Source organism: Caretta caretta, chromosome 1, assembly GCF_965140235.1.
Source record: "Caretta caretta isolate rCarCar2 chromosome 1, rCarCar1.hap1, whole genome shotgun sequence".
NCBI lineage: Eukaryota > Metazoa > Chordata > Testudines > Cheloniidae > Caretta > Caretta caretta.
In genome coordinates, this window is record NC_134206.1 from 116,565,834 (window position 1) to 116,584,696 (window position 18,863).

At 40.1% G+C, this 18,863-nt stretch overlaps 1 long non-coding RNA gene across 5 annotated transcripts in view; it reads right to left on the reverse strand.

The window, feature by feature from the left end:
* LOC125639685 (uncharacterized) overlaps positions 1-18,863 on the reverse strand; it is a 291,895-nt gene that overhangs the window by 83,644 nt on the left and 189,388 nt on the right. For 3 of the 5 annotated variants that reach the window (XR_012669228.1, XR_012669225.1, XR_007357556.2), the window contains one exon: positions 11,485-15,178. The exons of the other annotated variants lie outside the window; for them this stretch is intronic. This is a non-coding gene — a long non-coding RNA (uncharacterized LOC125639685). Of the gene's footprint in view, positions 1-11,484; positions 15,179-18,863 lie in introns of those variants that run through there. 5 annotated transcript variants of the gene reach the window in all.

Below are 18,863 nucleotides of genomic sequence, written 5' to 3' on the forward strand. Positions count from 1 at the left end.
TAATCTATGTGTCTGATACTTCTGTTCTTTATTATAGTTTCTACCAATTTGTTTGGTACTGAAGTCAGGCTCACCAGCCTGTAATTGCCAAGACCTCCTCTGGCATTATGTTAGCTACTAGTCATCTGGTACACAGACTTGCTTCAGCAATAGGATGCATACCACAGTTAGTTCTACAATTTTTATCAATTTATTCTAAAGCCTCTTCTATTGACACATCAGTGTGGGACAGTTCTTTAGATTTGTCAACCAAAAAGACTAGCTCTGATGTAAGTATCTCCCCACATCCTTTGCAATGAAGGCTGATGCAAAGAATTTGTTTAGTTTCTTTGAAATGGCCTGGTCTTCCTTGAGTGCTCTTTTAGCACCTCAGCCATCTAGTGGCCCCATTGCCTGATTCTGATATACTTTAAAAAATTCTTAGTTAGTTTTTGCATCTTTAGCAAATTGCTTCTCAAATTCTTTCTTGGCCTGCCTTATCATACTTTTATGCAACCTGCCAGAGTTTATACTCGTTGCTATTATCCTCATTAGGTTTTCACTTCCAAATTTTAAAGGATGCCTTTTTGCCTCTAATGGAGGCGAACTCCAGAACTCTACTGTTTAGCCATGGTGGCATTCTTTTAGTCCTTTTACTGTCTTTTCTGATTTGAGCAGGGGGTTGGACTAGATGACTTCCTGAGGTCTCTTCCAACCCTAATCTTCCATGATTCTATGAGGTATACATTTAGTCAGAGCCTCTTTATGGTGTTTTTAAATAGTCCCCATGCAGTTTGCAGACATTTAACCCTTATGGCAGCTCCTTTTAATGTCCATGTAACAAGCATCTTCATTTTTCTGTAGTTCCTCTTTCTAAAGTTAAATGTTACTGGTTTTTTTTTTTTAATATTATCCCTCCGCAAGGATGTTTAAATTTAATGATGTTATTGTTACTATTATCAAGTGGTTCAGCTATGTTCTCCTCTTGGACCAGATCCTGTGCTCCACTTATGGCTACATTAATTGCCTCTCCCCTTGTGGGTTCCAGACTAGCTGCTCCAAGAAGCAGTCATTTATAATGTCTATAAATTTTATCTCTGAGGTGACACTTACCCAGTCATTATGAGGGTGGTTGAAATCAACTATTATGATTACACTTTCTGTTTTTGTAGCCTCTCTAACCTCCCTTGGCATTTCACAATCACTGTCACTATTCTGGTTAGCAATATATTTCTACTGCTGTACTCTTTTTATACTTTTTGTTTAGTGCCACTCCCCCACTAATATGACCTATATATTTTATACCCTGGTATCACCATGTCCCATTGATTATTATCAATCCGTCAAGTTTCCAGGATGCCTTTTGTATCAATATTCTCATTTAATGTCAGCAACTGGAGTTCACACATCTTAGTATTTAGACTTCTAGCATTTGTACAAAAGCATTTGCTCAATAGTGCCTATCTCTACTTTACCAGCTTCTTTAGTGGAATATAGAGGTTCCCTTTAATAAATTCATCCCTAAGGGATGCTTCTGACTGAACCATGTGCTCCTCTGAACCTGTCGGCTTTCCCCCAGCCTTTAGTTTAAAAAAATCCTCTACAGTCTTTTAAATTTTATTATGTACCAGTAGTCTGGTTCCACTTTGGTTTAGGTGGAGCTCATCCCTCCTGTATAGGCCACTCCTTTGCCAAAAAGGTTACCAAGTTCCTAATAAATCTAAATCCATCCTCCTTATACCATTGTCTCATCCATTCATTGAGATTCTACAGTTCTGCCTAACTGGCCCTCCGCATGGAACTGGAAGCATTTCAGAGAATGCTACCATGGAGGTCCTGGATTTTAATATCTTACCTAGCAGACTAAATTTGGCCTGCAGGACCACTTTCCTAATGTCATTGGTACCTACCGTACCATGACCACCAGCTCCCCCCCAGCACTATCTACAAGGCTATCTAGATGTCTTGTGAGATCTGCTACCTTTATACCCATCAGACAATTCACCATGCAGTTCTCCTGGTCATCACAAAGCCAACTATCTATATTTCTAATAATTGAATCCCCCATTACCATAGATTGTCATTTCCTAATAACTGGAGTCCCTGCCTCAGTGCAAGAGGATACCATGACATCTGGAAGGTGTGTCCCAACTATTATTTTCTTCTGCTCTAGCTTGGTGCTTTGCTGTCTGAAGACTTTCATCCTGGACAGGAGATGGAACTGCTCTACTATGTCCCTAAAAGTCTCCTCTACGTACCTCTGTCTCCCTTTGCTCCACCAGTTCAGCCACTCTGACCTCCAGAGCTCGCAGTATGCATTAAGGGTTGTGAGTTGCTTGCATGGCATGCACATATTGCACCTGTTTGGAAGGCAGATAATCATCCATGTTGTACTCATTGGAATTAACTAGGTAGCCCCCACACTGCTGCTGGTCTTCTGTCCCCATTTTTACTCTTGGGACTTTTTTATTTAGCCTACTTCTAGGTATATTTGTTAAGTGGATTGATTTTCTGTATTTTATCAGTTGCTTTTCTTGGTGCCTTTCTAATTGTTAAATCCCTCAGACTCCTATGCCTGCAGCCAAACTCTCCTTACCTTGGCACTCAGTCACTATGCTCTGCCTCACTCTGTCGGGGGCTCTCTCTGTTTGAGAAGGGGCATTTGCAGGCAGCCTCCCAATTTATAGCTGTAGCTAGGCCACATGCCCCTCCCCACTTACTATTTATTATTTGGGTCCTGACCTCTACAGGCTATCACTAAAGAGTGATTTACTCAGATGCCACAGTGCCTCGCACCTTCATGCGGGCTTTGAGTCACCAGTGCAGCCTCTCTGACCAAGCTTTGAAATTAAGTTTTCGATCTGGGTAAGCTTTTAAATTTCAAACTAAGCCTTTAAAATGCTTAGCCTGTAAAACGCTATACTAATGACAGAGAATGCTCAGTGCCACCCAATGCAGAGATCCAGGTTTTGAACATTTCATAAAGCAGAAGTGTTCAAATATATAGTTTTTATTGACTCCAGGATCAAGATAGAAACCATTAGTTAAATTTGGATCCACAACTAAGATTGATTTTCAAACACCCCTAAAATTTGGGAATCTTCCAATCTGACTCAGGCCCAGATCGAGTAGTGTCTTATTAAACACATGTGTTTTTTAATGTGCTGTATAGGACAGAGTGGAAGAGAAGTGGTGTCAATAATTTTATAAGGCGAGGTGCTGATGCAACTCCAGTCAGTCAAAGATTTTGATACGTGATTCATTATTAGAAGTGTTTATTAAGGTGTGTTATGATTGTAGGGAAAAGTGCTGGTCCTGGTCCCAGAAAAAGCTATTAAGTCCCATGCACTGTCCCCCGTCCCATGTCTATGACACCGCCCCTTCGTATTCCTGCAATTTCCTCAGACTCGGGCAAACCCATTCCCCTTCCTGTTGGAAAGGCTCTCTGGTCATGCCTTCCAAATAGTTGGGGAAGCCTGTAAGTAAAAACGAAGCACAATTCTCCAAATAGATAATGGAGGACAGTGCAGCCCACTGGCACCAGTTATATGGGCCCACAGAGGAAATCTGGTATGCCATTCTGGCTAGCAGTCTGGTTTTGTCCAGGTATATAGTGCTCTCTGGAAGAGTGGTCTTGTATAGCTCCAAACACGGAATGTGTTTAAGTCAGTGGTTAGGATAGTCTGTATAGCCTATTAGTTATACAACCTGCTCATATTTGAATCCAGCACACTAACTTGCCTTCATCAGGTACCAGACTGGAAGACTAAGTGTCCCAGGATAAAGAAAAAAGCCCTTCACAATGATTATCCTAGTATGGAAGGGCAATAGTGTGACCAGACATCCTGATATTATTGGGACCATCCCAATATTAGGGGTTATGTCTTACATATGCAACTATACCACGGCCATTCCCCTCAAACAAAAGTATCTCAGTTTTTCCACACTTGCTTTGTGGTCACCCTAAGTGGCAGAATATTTATGAAGTTTTCAAACTGGCTAATTAAATACTTAATCAAGCTATTTATATGTTGGGTCTGGGCTCAGCAGTAGTTAATATTCACAAGCCAGAAAAATAAATTATTAAATTTTACACCATCATATGCTATCAAAATTCTGGTAAGTGTGATATTAAAACTTTCACTTGCAAGGATACCTGTGATGCTAGTATATAATGAATATCTAACAGGATTCTGCAGTAAGTTTGAAAAAAGTACTAGTAAGGCTTTTGTAAGTAATGGTCCATAGGAGGTTTACATGAAAGTTTATGTTGTGTCTGTGTGTGTGGTATTTCATTTTCATTAAAAAAAAATACAAAGGGCCTAATCTGAAACCCACCACAGTCAATAGAAAGAGGCTCATTTTGTTCAGTGGGCTTCAGATCAGGTCCAAAATGAGGAGGTTCATTCTTGATGGAGTCCTGCATGTGGCTTATGGTGCTGTGTATCAGAATGTAGTGACAGCATTCAAAGAAGAATATCCCTGAAGCAGTCAAAAGGCTCAGAATCATTCTTGTCTTTAATGTTCAGAGTAATCTAAACACTTGGGTGAATAATCCAAGGAAAGAATCTGTATTTACACTTCTCTAGTTAGTAATTTATCTAGTCAATAGAATGCATTTTCAAAACTAATTTCTTTTTTACTGTAGGTATTTACATCATAGTAATGGCTGCACAGCAAACTACAGGGGAAACAGAGAATAAGACTTTCAGCAAGATTTATATTGTAATTCATATATTAGACAGACAGACACTCTCTCTTGCTCTCTCTGGAGGGAGTATGTTTGGAAAACATGGTCCAAACAGAAGTAAATGAGACCTTAATCAAATGTAATTCTTTTAACAAAGTATTACCGATACAAATGTTGATAAAGTCAGGCCAGATTCTGGCCCAAAATGAGTTTAACTACCTAAACTATGTTAAAGTAATGATAGGAATCACAATGAAGTGAATATGCAGACTTTGCCATTGACTTCGATGGGAGCAGGATCAGACCCTCAAAAAGAAAGGAAATTAAGAGTAAAAATAAGGTTTTTTCCAGCCTTAGTTCACACTGCCCTGTACAACTTTGAACATGGGGAAGGGCCTGATCCAAAACCCATTGAAGTTAATGAGAATCTTTCCATTCAGTTCAATGGACTTTGGAGCAGACCCATAGTGAGGGAAGATAAGCCAAGGTAGCTGTCCAGCCTTTACTTTACATTTCTGTGCTTTTGGGAAATTTTAATGTTCTTCAGTGGTTAAATTTATCTTACCTGATTCAGAGTTTTGCATTAAAAATGCTTAAAAGATTGAGAATTTAACTTATTTTGATTATCACAGCAAAAGTGGTAATATGTCATCAGGAACTGAGAAGATGAAGTGCTACATTTCCAGAAACAGGTGTGTCATGACTATCAAAGCCAAGACAGATTGTCTACTAATCATCACTCTTCCATAACACAGTTTGAAGCATGGGTGTCAAAGAAAACTGGAGATGTGAAATAAAATTCACATGAATTACAAATTTTATTTTATAAGGTATATTGGCTTACCTTGAAATTGATTTGTATCATCGGTGTGTGTGTGTGTGTGTATGTATTTTTAGGGTGCTCAATATTTTGGTGCAGTATATGTGGTCAGTCACTACATAGTTACAATATACACTGAGTTATGACCTGTTCTCATCTATCTGAATTTCTTGTCTACAATAGAGAGCATATTAAACTGTAGTATAACATGCGTTCCTTTCCATTAATGTATCCGACTAGTAATCTGCCCATCCATGACTTCCAAACATCTGACATTCATGCTTTGGATATGTATTTGTATGCAGACCTGTATGAAAAAACTTCAGTGTTTGTCCTCTGCATAATTGGTATCTAACACTTTTTTTGCGCTTTTGTGGTAGTTTGATAAAGGTATTCATTTCATTCATCCCCATCTTTTGTATACTTCATAACCATCTCCAAAACTTAATGTTTTCATTCATAGAAGAGCTACTACTGAGTAAAATGAAATGTTTTCCCCATGATTCCTATAAGGCAGAACCTTGAGTGGGGGGCAGTATAACACTAACCCTGTCCGACAGAGGTGTCCTGGCTCAAGGAAGCAGAACATCTCTCAGAGCTTGCAGATGCACACAAATAGTTTGCCTACTGCTATTCCCTTCATGAGTTCAGCTTATTTCTTTGTGCTGACCAGTGCATCACGAGGAGGAAGGCAAAGCCTACCTAACCCTTTTATATGGACTCTATTGCCATAGTTGTAATGGAATGCTAAACTGTATTATACCATTCACCCATTAGGTGTAACAAACCTAATTTAAACTCATAATGGTCATTCTTGATAGTGCATTAAAGATTCTTATAGCAAACATCTGCTCTTGCTCTCTCTTTGAAGGAAGCTCTGTAGCCAGTCCGTATCTGGTAGGAGAGTCTGATGTGCTAGTACAAGTCATACATGACATGGCGTCAAAAGAAAACTAGTGCCAGAGGAGAACAGAAATAAAAGGAAAACAAAGGTTGCAGACAGAAGAAAAAAAAGCAAGAAAGATTGCCAGATCTCATCAATATGCTACTCTTCAATGCCCCAGAGAACATCAGCTTTAACAAACCTTCAGAATGGACAGAGTGGAAGCAGTACTTTGCAAGAATTCATATTGCAATTAGGGCTGTCGATTAATCATAGTTAACTCGCATGATTAACTCAAAAAAGAATTGCTTAATTTTTTTTAATCGCAGTTAAATCACATTGTTAAACAGAATACCAATTGAAATGCATTAAATATTTCTGGATGTTTTTCTATGTTTTCAAATATATTGATTTCTATTTGATCACAGAATACAAAGGGTACAGTGCTCAATTTTCATTTATTACAAATATTTACACTGTAAAAATGATAAACCAAAGAAATAGTATTTTTCAGTTCACCTCATACAATTACTGTAGTGCAATATCTATTGTGAATATGCAATTTACAAATGTAGATTTTTGGTTATATAACTACACTCAAAAACAAAACAATGTAAAACTTCAAAGTCTACAAGTCCACTCAGTCCTACTTCTTGCTCAGCCAATCGCTAAGACAAACAAGTTTACATTTACGGGAGATACTGCTGCCTGCTTCTTATTTACAACGTCACCTGAAAGTGAGAACAGACATTTACATGGCACTTTCAAAGCCGGCATTGCAAGGTATTTATATGCCAGATATACTAAACATTCATATGCTCCTTCATGCTTCAGCCACCATTCTAGAGGACATGTGTCCATGCTGATGATGTTCTTAAAAGAAGTGCATTAAATTTGTGACTGAACTCCTTGGGGGAGAACTGTAGGTCTCCAGTTCTGTTTTACCTGCATTCTGCCATATATTTCATGTTATAGCAGTCTTGGATGATGATTCAGCACATGTTGTTTCATTTATGAACCTTGTCACTGAAGATTTGACAAAATGCAAAGAAGGTACCAATGTGAGATTTCTAAAAATAGCTACAGCACTCGACCCAAGGTTTAAGAATCTTAAGTGCCTTCCAAAATTTGAGAGGGACGAGGTGTGGAGAATGCTTTCAGAAGTCTTAAAAGAGCAATATTTCTATGCAGAAACTACAGAACCCAAACCACCAAAAAAAGAAAATCAACCTTCTGCTGGTGGCATCTGACTGAAATGATAAAAATGAACATGCATCGGTCTACTCTGCTATGGATCATTATTGAGCAGAACCCGTCATCAGTATGGATGCATGTCCTCTGGAATGATGGTCGAAGCATCAAGGGATCTATGAATCTTTAGTGCATCTGGCACGTAAATAATCTTGCAACGTCAGTTACAACAGTGCCATGTGAACACCTGTTCTCACATTCAGGTGACATTGTAAATAAGAAGTGGGCAGCATTATCTCCTGCTAATGTAAACAAACTTGTTTGTCTGAAGTAGGACCAAGAGGACTTGTAGGTTCTAAAGTCTTACATGGTTTTATTTTTGAATGCATTTTTTGTATATTATTCTACATTTTCAAGTTCAACTTTCATGATAAAGAGATTGCACTGCAGCACTTATATTGGTGAATTGAAATATAGGATCTCTTGTTTTTTACAGTGCAAATATTTGTAATAAAAAATAAAGTGAGCACTGTACACTTTGTATTCTGTGTTGTAATTGAAATCAATATTTGAAAATGTAGAAAACAACCAAAATATTTAAATAAATGGTATTCCATTATTGTTTAACAGTGCGATTTTTTTAATTTGTTCAATTAATCATGATTAATTTTTTTAATTGCTTGACAGCCCTAATTGCAATCAAACTCCACAAGAAAACGGGAGATATGCAGATATCTTCAATTTATGCAATGGGGAAGCAGGCAGAGCATATCTTTAAGTCTTTGACTTTACTGAAGTCAGTCACAAAGATGGCTATGAAAGGGTTCTGGCTATGTTTGGTGCATACTTTATACCTCTGAGAGATGTAGTTTTTGAAAAAGCATGTTTTCACTAGATAATGCAGGAACCAAGAGAAAATGTTGACTCTTTCATAAGAGATTTGCATGCGTTGTCTGAACATTACGATTTGGGGGCTGCAAAACATGAAAATATCAGAGACAGGCTGGTTATTGGGTTAACAGACAGAAACCTCCCACAGCAACTAAAATTTAAGACAGACTTAAATCTATCCAGAGCTATACAGGTAGCAAAGCAATCTGAACTAGTCAAACAGCAGAACAAAAAGACAGGAATGTAACACCAATGTAATGCCAATATTTAAGAAGGGCTCTAGGGGTGATCCTGGCAATTACAGACAAGTAAGTCTAACGTCAGTACCGGGCAAATTAGTTGAAACAATAGTAAAGAATAAAATTGTCAGACACAGAACAAAAATTTTTGTGCAAATGTCAACTTGGTTTCTGTAAAGGGAGATCATGTCTTATTAATCTATTAGAGTTCTTTGAGGGGGGGGGGGTCCACAAACATGTGGACAAGGGGGATCCAGTGGATATAGTGGACTTAGATTTCCAGAAAGCCTTTGACAAGGTCCCCCACCAAAGGCTCTTATGTAAACTAAATTGTCATGGGATAAGAGGGAAGATCCTTTCATGGATTGAGACTTGGTAAAAGACAGGGAACAAAGGGTAGGAATAAATGGTAAATTTTCAGAATGGAGATGGCTAAATAGAGGTGTTCCCCAAGGGTCAGTCCTAGGACCAATTCTATTCAACTAATTCATAAATGATCTGTAGAAAGGGGTAAACAGTGAAGTGGCAAAGTTTGCAGATACTCAGTTATGCTCAACTGCTCAAGGTAGTTAAGACCAAAGCAGTGTGTGAAGAACTTCAAAAAGATCTCACAAAACTAAGTGGTTGGGCAACTAAATGGCAAATGAAATTTAATGTGGATAAATGGAAAGTAATGCACATTGGAAAAAATAACCCCAACTATATGTACAATATGATGGGGACTAATTTAGATACAACTAATCAGGAGAAAGATCTTGGAGTCATCGTGGATAGTTCTCTGAAGACATCCACCCAGTGTGCAGCGACAGACAAAAAAGCAAACGGGATGATAGGAATCATTAAAAAAGGGATAGAGAATAAGAGAATATCTTATTGCCCTTATATAAATCCCTGGTATGCCCACATCTTGAATTCTGTGTACAGATGTGGTCCCCTCATCTCAAAAAAGATATGCTGGCATTAGAAAAGTTTCAGAAAAGGACAACTAAAATGATGAGGGGTTTGGAACAGGTCCCATATGAGGAGAGATTAAAGAGGCTAGGACTTTTCATCTTGAAAAAGGAGACTAAGTGGGGATATGATAGAGGTATATAAAATCATGAGTGGTGTGGAGAAAGTGAAAAAGGAGAAAGTTATTTACTTGTTCCCATAATATAAGAATTAGGGGGTCACCAAATGACATTAATAGGCAGCAGGTTTAAAATAAATAAAAGGAAGTTCTTCTTCACTCAGCACACAGTTAACCTATGGAACTTCCTTGCCTGAGGAAGTTGTGAAGGCTAGGACTATAACAGGGTTTAAAAGAGAACTGGATAAATTCATGGAGGTTAAGTCCATTAATGGCTATTAGCCAGGATGGGTAAGGAATGGTGTCCCTAGCCTCTGTTTGTCAGAGGGTGGAGATGGATTGCAGGAGAGAGATCACTTGATCATTAAGTGTTAGGTTCACTCCCTCTGGGGCACCTGGCATTGGCCACTGTCGGTAGACAGGTTTCAGAGTAACAGCCATGTTAGTCTGTATTTGCAAAAAGAAAAGGAGTACTTGTGGCACCTTAGAGACTAACCAATTTGTTTGAGCATAAGCTTTCGTGAGCTACAGCTCACTTCATCGGATGCATACTGTGGAAACTGCAGAAGACATTATATACACAGAGACCATGAAACAATACCTCCTCCCACCCCACTCTCCTGCTGGATACTGGGCTGGATGGACCTTTGGTCTGACCCAGTATGGCCATTCTTATGTTCTTAGGAACAACCTGAAATAACATGAAACTAGTTTAGAAGCTGTAAACAGACAAAACATCAGTGCTAAAAGTCACTACCAGAAGACCCCTGAGGCAAAGAGAAACAAATTTCAGGCAACCTACAAAGCATTTCAGACTAAATAAACAAGATGTGGAAAAATTCATAGTCCAATAGGTGTATGTTAGCCAAAGGTGCAAAGTGTAATACATGCACAAAATATGGACTTTTTGCAGATGTTTGCCATACCAGGGCAGTCAAGGAGTTGACTGATATTACATATCATGAAGAAGCATGGTTTCTGGGATCTATCACATGTGATAACAGAGAGCCTACTTGGAGAGTGAAATTGAATATTCATGAAAAGACTATTGACTTTAAAACTGACTGAGAAGCAGATGTGAGTCATCTCAGCAGGGATTTACAATCACCTACAATGCCTCCCAAAGTGGAAATCCCCTGACAGCTCTGCCTAGCCCTGGAGGTATTTTGAACGCATGGGACAGTTCACTACAGAAACAACTTACAGATACAGAAGCTATGCATTCAGAGCACACGTGGTCAAAGAAACAAAGACTAAATCTTTTCAGCTGCAGCATGGCAGGTGTGATGGGCCTAATAAGAAAGGTGAAAGAATTCAATGGAATATTTCATGATATTGGACTTTTGAAGGGAGACCCAGTAAAAAGCTTGAGACAATACTGAACCTTACAGTGTACAAACACCTCTGCCAGATAGATCCTGGAAGAGACTAGCTGCAGACTTATGTGAATTCAGAGGTCATCATTACCTGGTCATAATGGTCTTTTTTCCAGGTATACAGAAATAATGCACTTGAAAGACATAACATGTTGCAGTGCTATAGAGAAACTGAACTTTTGTTCATTTTGGTACTCCAGATCAACTAGCGATGGACAACAGACCACAATTCACACAGCAGAATTTAAGTCACACCAAATCAAATATGATTTTTATCATATTACTAGTAGCACACATTAGCCACAAGCAAAGAGTAGTTGATGACTGTCTGTACAGCTCTAAGAAAATCCTACAGAAAGAAGAGTAGGGAATGGATCTTCCAAGTTGCAGATTGACACCAATAACAGCTATTGGGTATAGTCTAGCACAATTCCTGATGGGAAAGGAACTCAGAACTACTGTGCTGATTCTGGAGAAGAACCTATCTCCAAAGTGGCCAAACATGAAGAGAATAGCCAAATCAGATGAAAAGGCAAAAAGAACTTAAGCACACTTTAATAGCTGTCAGAGAACTTTCAAGTCTAGAACCTGGTGACCATGTTTATACCAGATGACCAAGTTGTTACATGTATGGGTCATGTAATTAGAAAACCAGTATGACTCAGATACTTAACACACTGATCTGTACTGAACATTAAACACAGCATGATAGTGTAAATTTGTAAGTGGTAGGAATGTAAAACAAAAGGGGGCGATCTAATGGAATGCTAAACCATTTTATATTCTTCAACCACTAGGTGGTATAATGAACCATAAGCTCACAACAGCCATTCCTGGCAGTGCATTAGAGGCTCTTATAGTAAACACCTCTGGTGTCTCTCTCTGGGAAGGAAGCTCTGTAGCCAGAGCTTCTACAAGAACCTGACCTACTAGCAGCCCTGTACCTACTGGGTACAAGTTGTACATGGCAATAGTAATACAGCCTCCTTACTCTCCTTGGGGTGCCAAGCACCCCAGTGGAACAGAGATAGAGCAGTCCCAGGTTCCTTCCAGTGTAGGGACTGAAATTACAGTTGGCTCTTATGCAAGCTCTACAAGGGGGGTCATGCAGAAAGCTCCTTGCATGCTCTTCTCCCTGTACACTCAGCTAAGCACCTCGCACCATCTGGCCCCAAATGAGGAGAAAGTGCAGACTCTTTGATTGATGGTGCATATCAATGCACAGTGAATCCCTTTGTTATGGAAGCTTAAAATTGCACAGGAAAGTAATAATTCCTACGCAGTTCCTCCGGGAGACCATTTATCTAACTAGGTTTAGGTCAATAAAGAAAAGTATGGCACTGGAGTAAGAGGTGAGTCCTTACAGACAGTCTGGTCATATGACTTTTAGAGAGATTGCCTTTGATCTAAGAATGGTACCCATCAGCCAGGAGGTTTCTGACCAATGGAGAGTGACAGCTGTTTAAAAGAATGTAGATCAACTGTGCCTGATCTCCCCTTCAGTTATGCTAGCGCAAATCTGGAACTTATCTGTAGAAATCTATGGAGTTCAAATGGTGTAAAACCAATGGAGAGAAGAGAAACATGATCATTGTTTGAAAATATTAGCAAAAGAATTCTAGCAAGATTTGACAGATATTTTGGTCAGGGAGACTAATGAAAATGAGCAATTTTCCTAAATATTCTGTTTTCTTGTGTAATAAAGTAATTTAATTTACTTACAGGAAAAAAGTGATACAGAAAAAAATTTTAGATGCATAATTATTTCTCTAAGGAATACAATAATTGTGGGATCTCCTTTTATGTGTTTAAAAAGAATGCCCTATTTTACCTAGTAGTTCAACTTCAAGAGAACTTTACTCAATAGTTTACTTCAAGCTCACTAGTGCCTCAAATTTACTCTTTCATCACTTTTCATATTTTGTGCCTCTTTAGTTATCATCTCCCCACATCCCTTTCCCATAATGTCTTATGACACATCTGGCCAGTAGCTAATTCAGTGTAGGACACCAGGCAACTAGCTCCAGCACATCCTCTTTAAATTGCGTGCCGTCAAATCACTTCTCCTTATTTGTTCCAGAAGGCTGATACGAAAAGACATAATGGGATCTCATCCATTGAAATCATTGGCTAAAACTTAGACTTATGATGTAGCAAACCAAAAAGGAAGGGTGAAGATAGGAAGTGGAAGAGGGGGGCAACCACATCTTCATCTGCTAGAGAGTTAAATGAACAGTTTAAATTCAAACAATGAACATGTACATCACAAACACCTTTTGACTAAACTTTCCTTGTTTCCACTAACTACCATTACTCAAAACTTAAACACTACATATTGTAAGAGTTGGGCAAAAATTTTCAAACAGATTTTTTTCTCATGAAAATACTTATTTGGATTGACTGAAAGCATTCTGCAAATTCATGCCAACTTCACCACATTGTTTTAGCGACAAAAGAAACAATATTCTGAATAAGCTGAACTATTTAATTTTGATATTTTGATTCAAAAGGATTGTCATTTCTAATTTTATCTCCATTTTATTTTAAAAAGTAAAAAAATCCTTCAAAAATTAAAAGAAAAAATATTTAGTTTGATCTGAAACTATTTATTTTTGTTTCAATGAAAAGTTTTCATTTTAGGCTGACACGAAACAATTCCTCCTCTACCCCGATTTTTTTTTTTAACTGACTAATTGGAAGGGCCAGTCCTCAGCATAAGGGATCAAGTTTTCTAAAGAGTTCATCTCCCATTTCGAGGGATAAATGGGAACCATTGGGTGCTGAGCTGTTTGAAAATCCAGATGAAAATCCACTTACCAAATGCACACACTTACCAAATCCATTCATAAGTCATTAGTGTTAGCATGGTTTAACTACAGAAAAACAGAATCCTGCAACAGAAGTCTTCAAGATTTACTTTTCAATACTATTGGCATTACTTATCTTAATATCCATTGCCCAATGAGATAATGGCATAGTTTAGGGCACTATCAGATAGTGATAACTAGCTCTACACTGCTGCAAGTCTATTTCCTAAACACAGCTATAATACAGATTCAGCAGGAAGTTCAGAGTTTTATCAAGTTTTTCCACTAGTGTCTTGTTAGTGTCATAAATCATGAATTATTGGCTCCCAATGCCATTGTTATTATTCTTGGAGTGTGCATTTTGATGTATGTACTACCATTTCTGACAACTCCTCATCTTCACCCTTATTGTCCACTTGTCTTTAGATTTAGCACCAATAATAAAAGGGCTCAATTATGAGCCTTCTTGCATGTCTACGTATGGACATAAGGGAGGAAGCGCTCTTACTCCTCTGCTCAGGCTACCGGCATCACTAGAGCCTGTGCATGGAGGAGTATTGGCACTGGAAGGCTGCAAGTTTCCCATGCCATGCAGGTGTTCAGCGAGTAGGGACAGCCTTGGTTCTGCCTCACTCTTCAACATGCTGATCCATGAAGTGGGGGAAGTAATCTGTGCTAGATTCTTTCAAGGTAAGGAGAATGAAGAAATTCAACAAAAGCTGCCGTGGGCCATAAGGAATCTAATCTTCTAGGGAATGATTTTCAAACCCACAAATGGGAGTGAGGAAATGTTTAAAGGGAGCTAGATGTTTGTTCTGTGGTGGGGGCTCTGTAGTCAGTTCCCCCTTGGTGTGGAGACCCTGCCTACTGCCGTGGGGAGAAATGAATTCACCCAGACATCACTGCAATACCTTCAATAACAATGAGATTTAGCAGCAACAGCCACTTTTAACAGCAAACACACAGTCCCAGTGCACCCCCCCCCACACACCCCAGTCCCTCAGTAACCAATCAGGGGCTTCTTTCCCATTGGACTCTGGCCAATTCTCACATGCTGTGCAGGGGCAGAGGGACACATGCTCAGGCTGCCCTCTGGTGCTGCCTCTTTTCTCAGCCTGCTGTGCCCCATCTGCAGTCCAAACAGTCTCTTCCGCATCCCATCCTCCAGTCCAAGGATAGTCTATTTTTTGTCAACGTCCAGATTTCTTGGTCAAGGTATAGTCAAGGTCCAGACTAGAGAAAATAATAAAAACCAACAATAATGAGTAAACATGATTTTGTGGTGCATTCAAAATCTGGCAGTCTGGATTTGGCCCGCAGTCCGCCTATCGACTATCCCTGTTCCAGTCCTAGGGTAGCTGCAGGGATGAAAGTAAGTCTAGGGAGTTGCCAGTACAGGGCTGGGCTGGGGCTGACTCTGCCCCCAGAAGGGGCGTGGCCTCAGGCAGAAGGGGTGGGGCTGGGGGGAGGTCAGAGCCAGCCCCGGCCCACCCTGTACCAGCAACTGCCTCCTTCCCCATCCTGGGGTAAGGGCAGCAGCTGGGGGCTGTGGCAGTGGTTTAAAGGGCCCGGGGCGGTAGCGGCGGCCGGAGCCCTGGGCCGTTTAAATCATCCCCGGAGTCCTGCTGCCGCTTCCCCAGGGCTCCGGCAGCAGGGCTCTGGGGACTGGGCTGCGGCCGCCACCACCACTACTGGAGCCATGGGGAAGCAGTGGCAGGGCTCCGGGGAGGATTTAAATGGCCCAGGGCTTGGCCGCTGCTACCGCCCCGGGCCCTTTAAATCGCTGCCCCAGGGCTCCGGCAGCAGGGCTCTGGCAGCAATGTAAAGGGCTAGGGGCTCCAGCTGCTGCTGGGAGCCGCAGGCCCTTTAAATAACCGATCCACCCTGGTACGGCGCACCGGCTCTTGCTGGTACACCGTACAGGGTGTACCGGCTTACTTTCACCTCTGGGTAGCTGGCAGCAGAAAGTAAATATGGGATTTCCTGCCAGCTCCCTAGCCAACCAGGGTTCTGTGGGGGGTGGAGATGGAGAGACCCGTTTCTCCACTTTGCCCATCACTAGGGCTTATGGTCAGCCCTGACAGCACTACTGTTGATCTGAAGTTTCATGCATTCCATAGTACCTATGAAAATTTGCCCACTAAATGTTTGGTTTAAGTTTGATGAATCATGGTAAAAGTATTTTAAAATGGTGGGGAGTGAAGACTTATACATTCACACTGAAAACACAGAAAAAAATAAAATAAAATTCATCATGCAATTAGACATTATTGACTGTCTCTATAAAAGAGAGATTCGAGGCTGGAATAATGGGTGTGTCGCACATCTGAATTATAGTTCTTCAGCAGAACTATATGGGAACACCTGTCTACATTTTGCCTGGCTCAAGCTGTTAGATAGTTTTTCCACTGAAATGAGCATTGACTTCACTCCTTTTTCTCTAAAAGAAAAATTTCAAGAACACCTTCAACCATACAAAAATTCTCTACGCAAAAGAATAAATGAACACAATCCGATATCAGGAATTACAACATTCAAAAACCAGTAGGAGAATACTTCAACCTCCCTGGTCACTCAATAACAAACTTAAAAGTAGCAATTCTTCAACAAAAAAACTTCAAAACCTGACTCCAGCGTGAAACTGCAGAACTGGAATTAATTTGCAAACAAGACACCATCAAATTAGGCCTGAATAAAGACTGAGAGTGGATGAGTCATTACAAAACCTAATTTTACAATACGAATTTCCCCCTACTGTTACTCACACCTTCTTGTCAACTGTTTGAAATGGGCCACCCTCACTACCACTATAAAAGTGATTTTTTTCTCCCTTGGTATTCTACAGTTAATTGAATTGTCTCGTTACACTTACCCCCGACCTGATGAGGCAACTCCCATCTTTTCATGTACTATGTATAAATATAACTGCTACTGTATTTTCCACTCCATGCATCTGAGGAAGTGGGTTCTAACCCACGAAAGCTTAAGCCCAAATAAATTTGTTAGTCTCTAAGGTGCCACAAGGACTCCTTGTTGTTCATACAATATAGTAATTAATACAAAAGTATCATAAACCCTTTACTGCTAATTATACATGTGTAAATCTGTCACATACATATGGAATTTCTTCCTCCAAATGGGGAGCTGAGCAAACCACCTTCCTTAGTCTGACTCCTCTATGCATGTTATTGTTGATTAAAGTGATTTTCCCCCCCCGCACAATTCAAGGGAATAGAAGCCATCAGAAAGATGCTGTCAGACTAGTCCAGATAGACCCTATGGGGTCTCAGCAGAGAAATCTGCCATGGACACATGCTATGCACCTGGAGCACAGGGCCTTGAGAAACAGATCAAACACATTGTCATAGGCTATGGTAGGCCAATTTCAGACGCTATTGAATCTGAAGCAGAGATATTTGATGTAAGCATCTCCTATAGGGAAGCCAGAAAGTTTTACCTCATAAGTGACCCAGGGAAAGTCTACACCTGTGTCAGCTGACTTGGGCTTGCAGTCTATGGGGCTGAAAAACTGATGTAGACATTTGAGCTTGGACTGGAGCCTAAGCTCTGGGACCCCATGAGTCCTCTGAGCCCAAATGTCTACACCTCAACTTTATAGCCCTGCAGCCCGAGTCAGCTGACAAGGGCTAGCTGTAGGCATTTAATTGCAATGTAAACATACCCCCAAAGTCCTTTACCAAAAGGAGGAGAGGGTGAGAAACTTAGAATTCAATGGTGGTGAAACCAAGTAGAGACATAATAAAGAAATGGAGGTACCTCTGCTGCCAATGTTGTAAGGATTCCTCAACTGTGAAAACTGATACATCACAGGAGTGCAAATATGAGATGCAAAGAATGTGGGCATTTTATTGCCGATACAGTCTTGATGACCTTACTCTAAATTGTGCTTAAGATAGGATCCCACAGATGAATCTACCCAGAGGTGAAATAAACTTGCTCTATAAACCACACAAGGGCATAACCTCGGCTCTAGGTAATTCAGGGGTTAAAATACAAAGTGTTTGAACCTACAATTAAAAAACTCTAAAGGTTACTGGAATATGTTTCCTATCATCATGGCAAATGAATCCTAAACGAACGTAGTCTCCTTGCAGATCAAGCACCAGCTGGATCAATCTCGAGTTAGGTCCTTAAGGTGTCTGGCTGGATATTCAGTTTATGTCCATCATTGCCAATCTTATCATGCTATTATGGGATAGGCTAAAATACCACTTCATCACAGATGCTCACACTGGAGGAGGTGGCAGGGGGAGGAAGGAAGGGTATGTTACAAGCTGATATTAATATTTTAAAGTTATAAGGACAGAAATGGCATGGATTTTTTTCCTGCTATAAAGAATAAACTATGCTCCCTGCTGGTCAAAGGAAGCCCCCCTCCCCCCCTCAACCTCCTTCATAACAGCAGTAGACTCAGCTACAGCCCCATTTCTGTTCACATCAATAGGTCACATATGTTGACCCTCACTTTCAGATAAAATGAATACGTAATGAAAAACTGAATTCATGCTGTAAAAGGGGTATGCAGGTGGGATGTGTCCACGTGAAAAACTGTATGTAAAGGCATCACCAGGGGGCTATTATTATATATATAGACTATACAAATATATATAGTCTATTGGTGTGAGCATTCATCAGGAGCTCACAGCAGACCAAGTATATGAACAAGGGACCTACAGTTTCTATATTTGCACTTATTTTAGCAATTACTGTGCTCAAAGGTGCAGAGCTGTTTTTCAGTAGAGCTGCTCTGTTAAATGGATAAACACAATCTGTTCTGTGAAGCCAGACAAAGTCCTTGAAGATCACTTTAGATGCAGCACAAGCCTAGTGCAAAGAGTGAGCTGAGGCCTTGATCACTATGCTGAGGGAGTGGTTGAATTATACTTCACACATATAC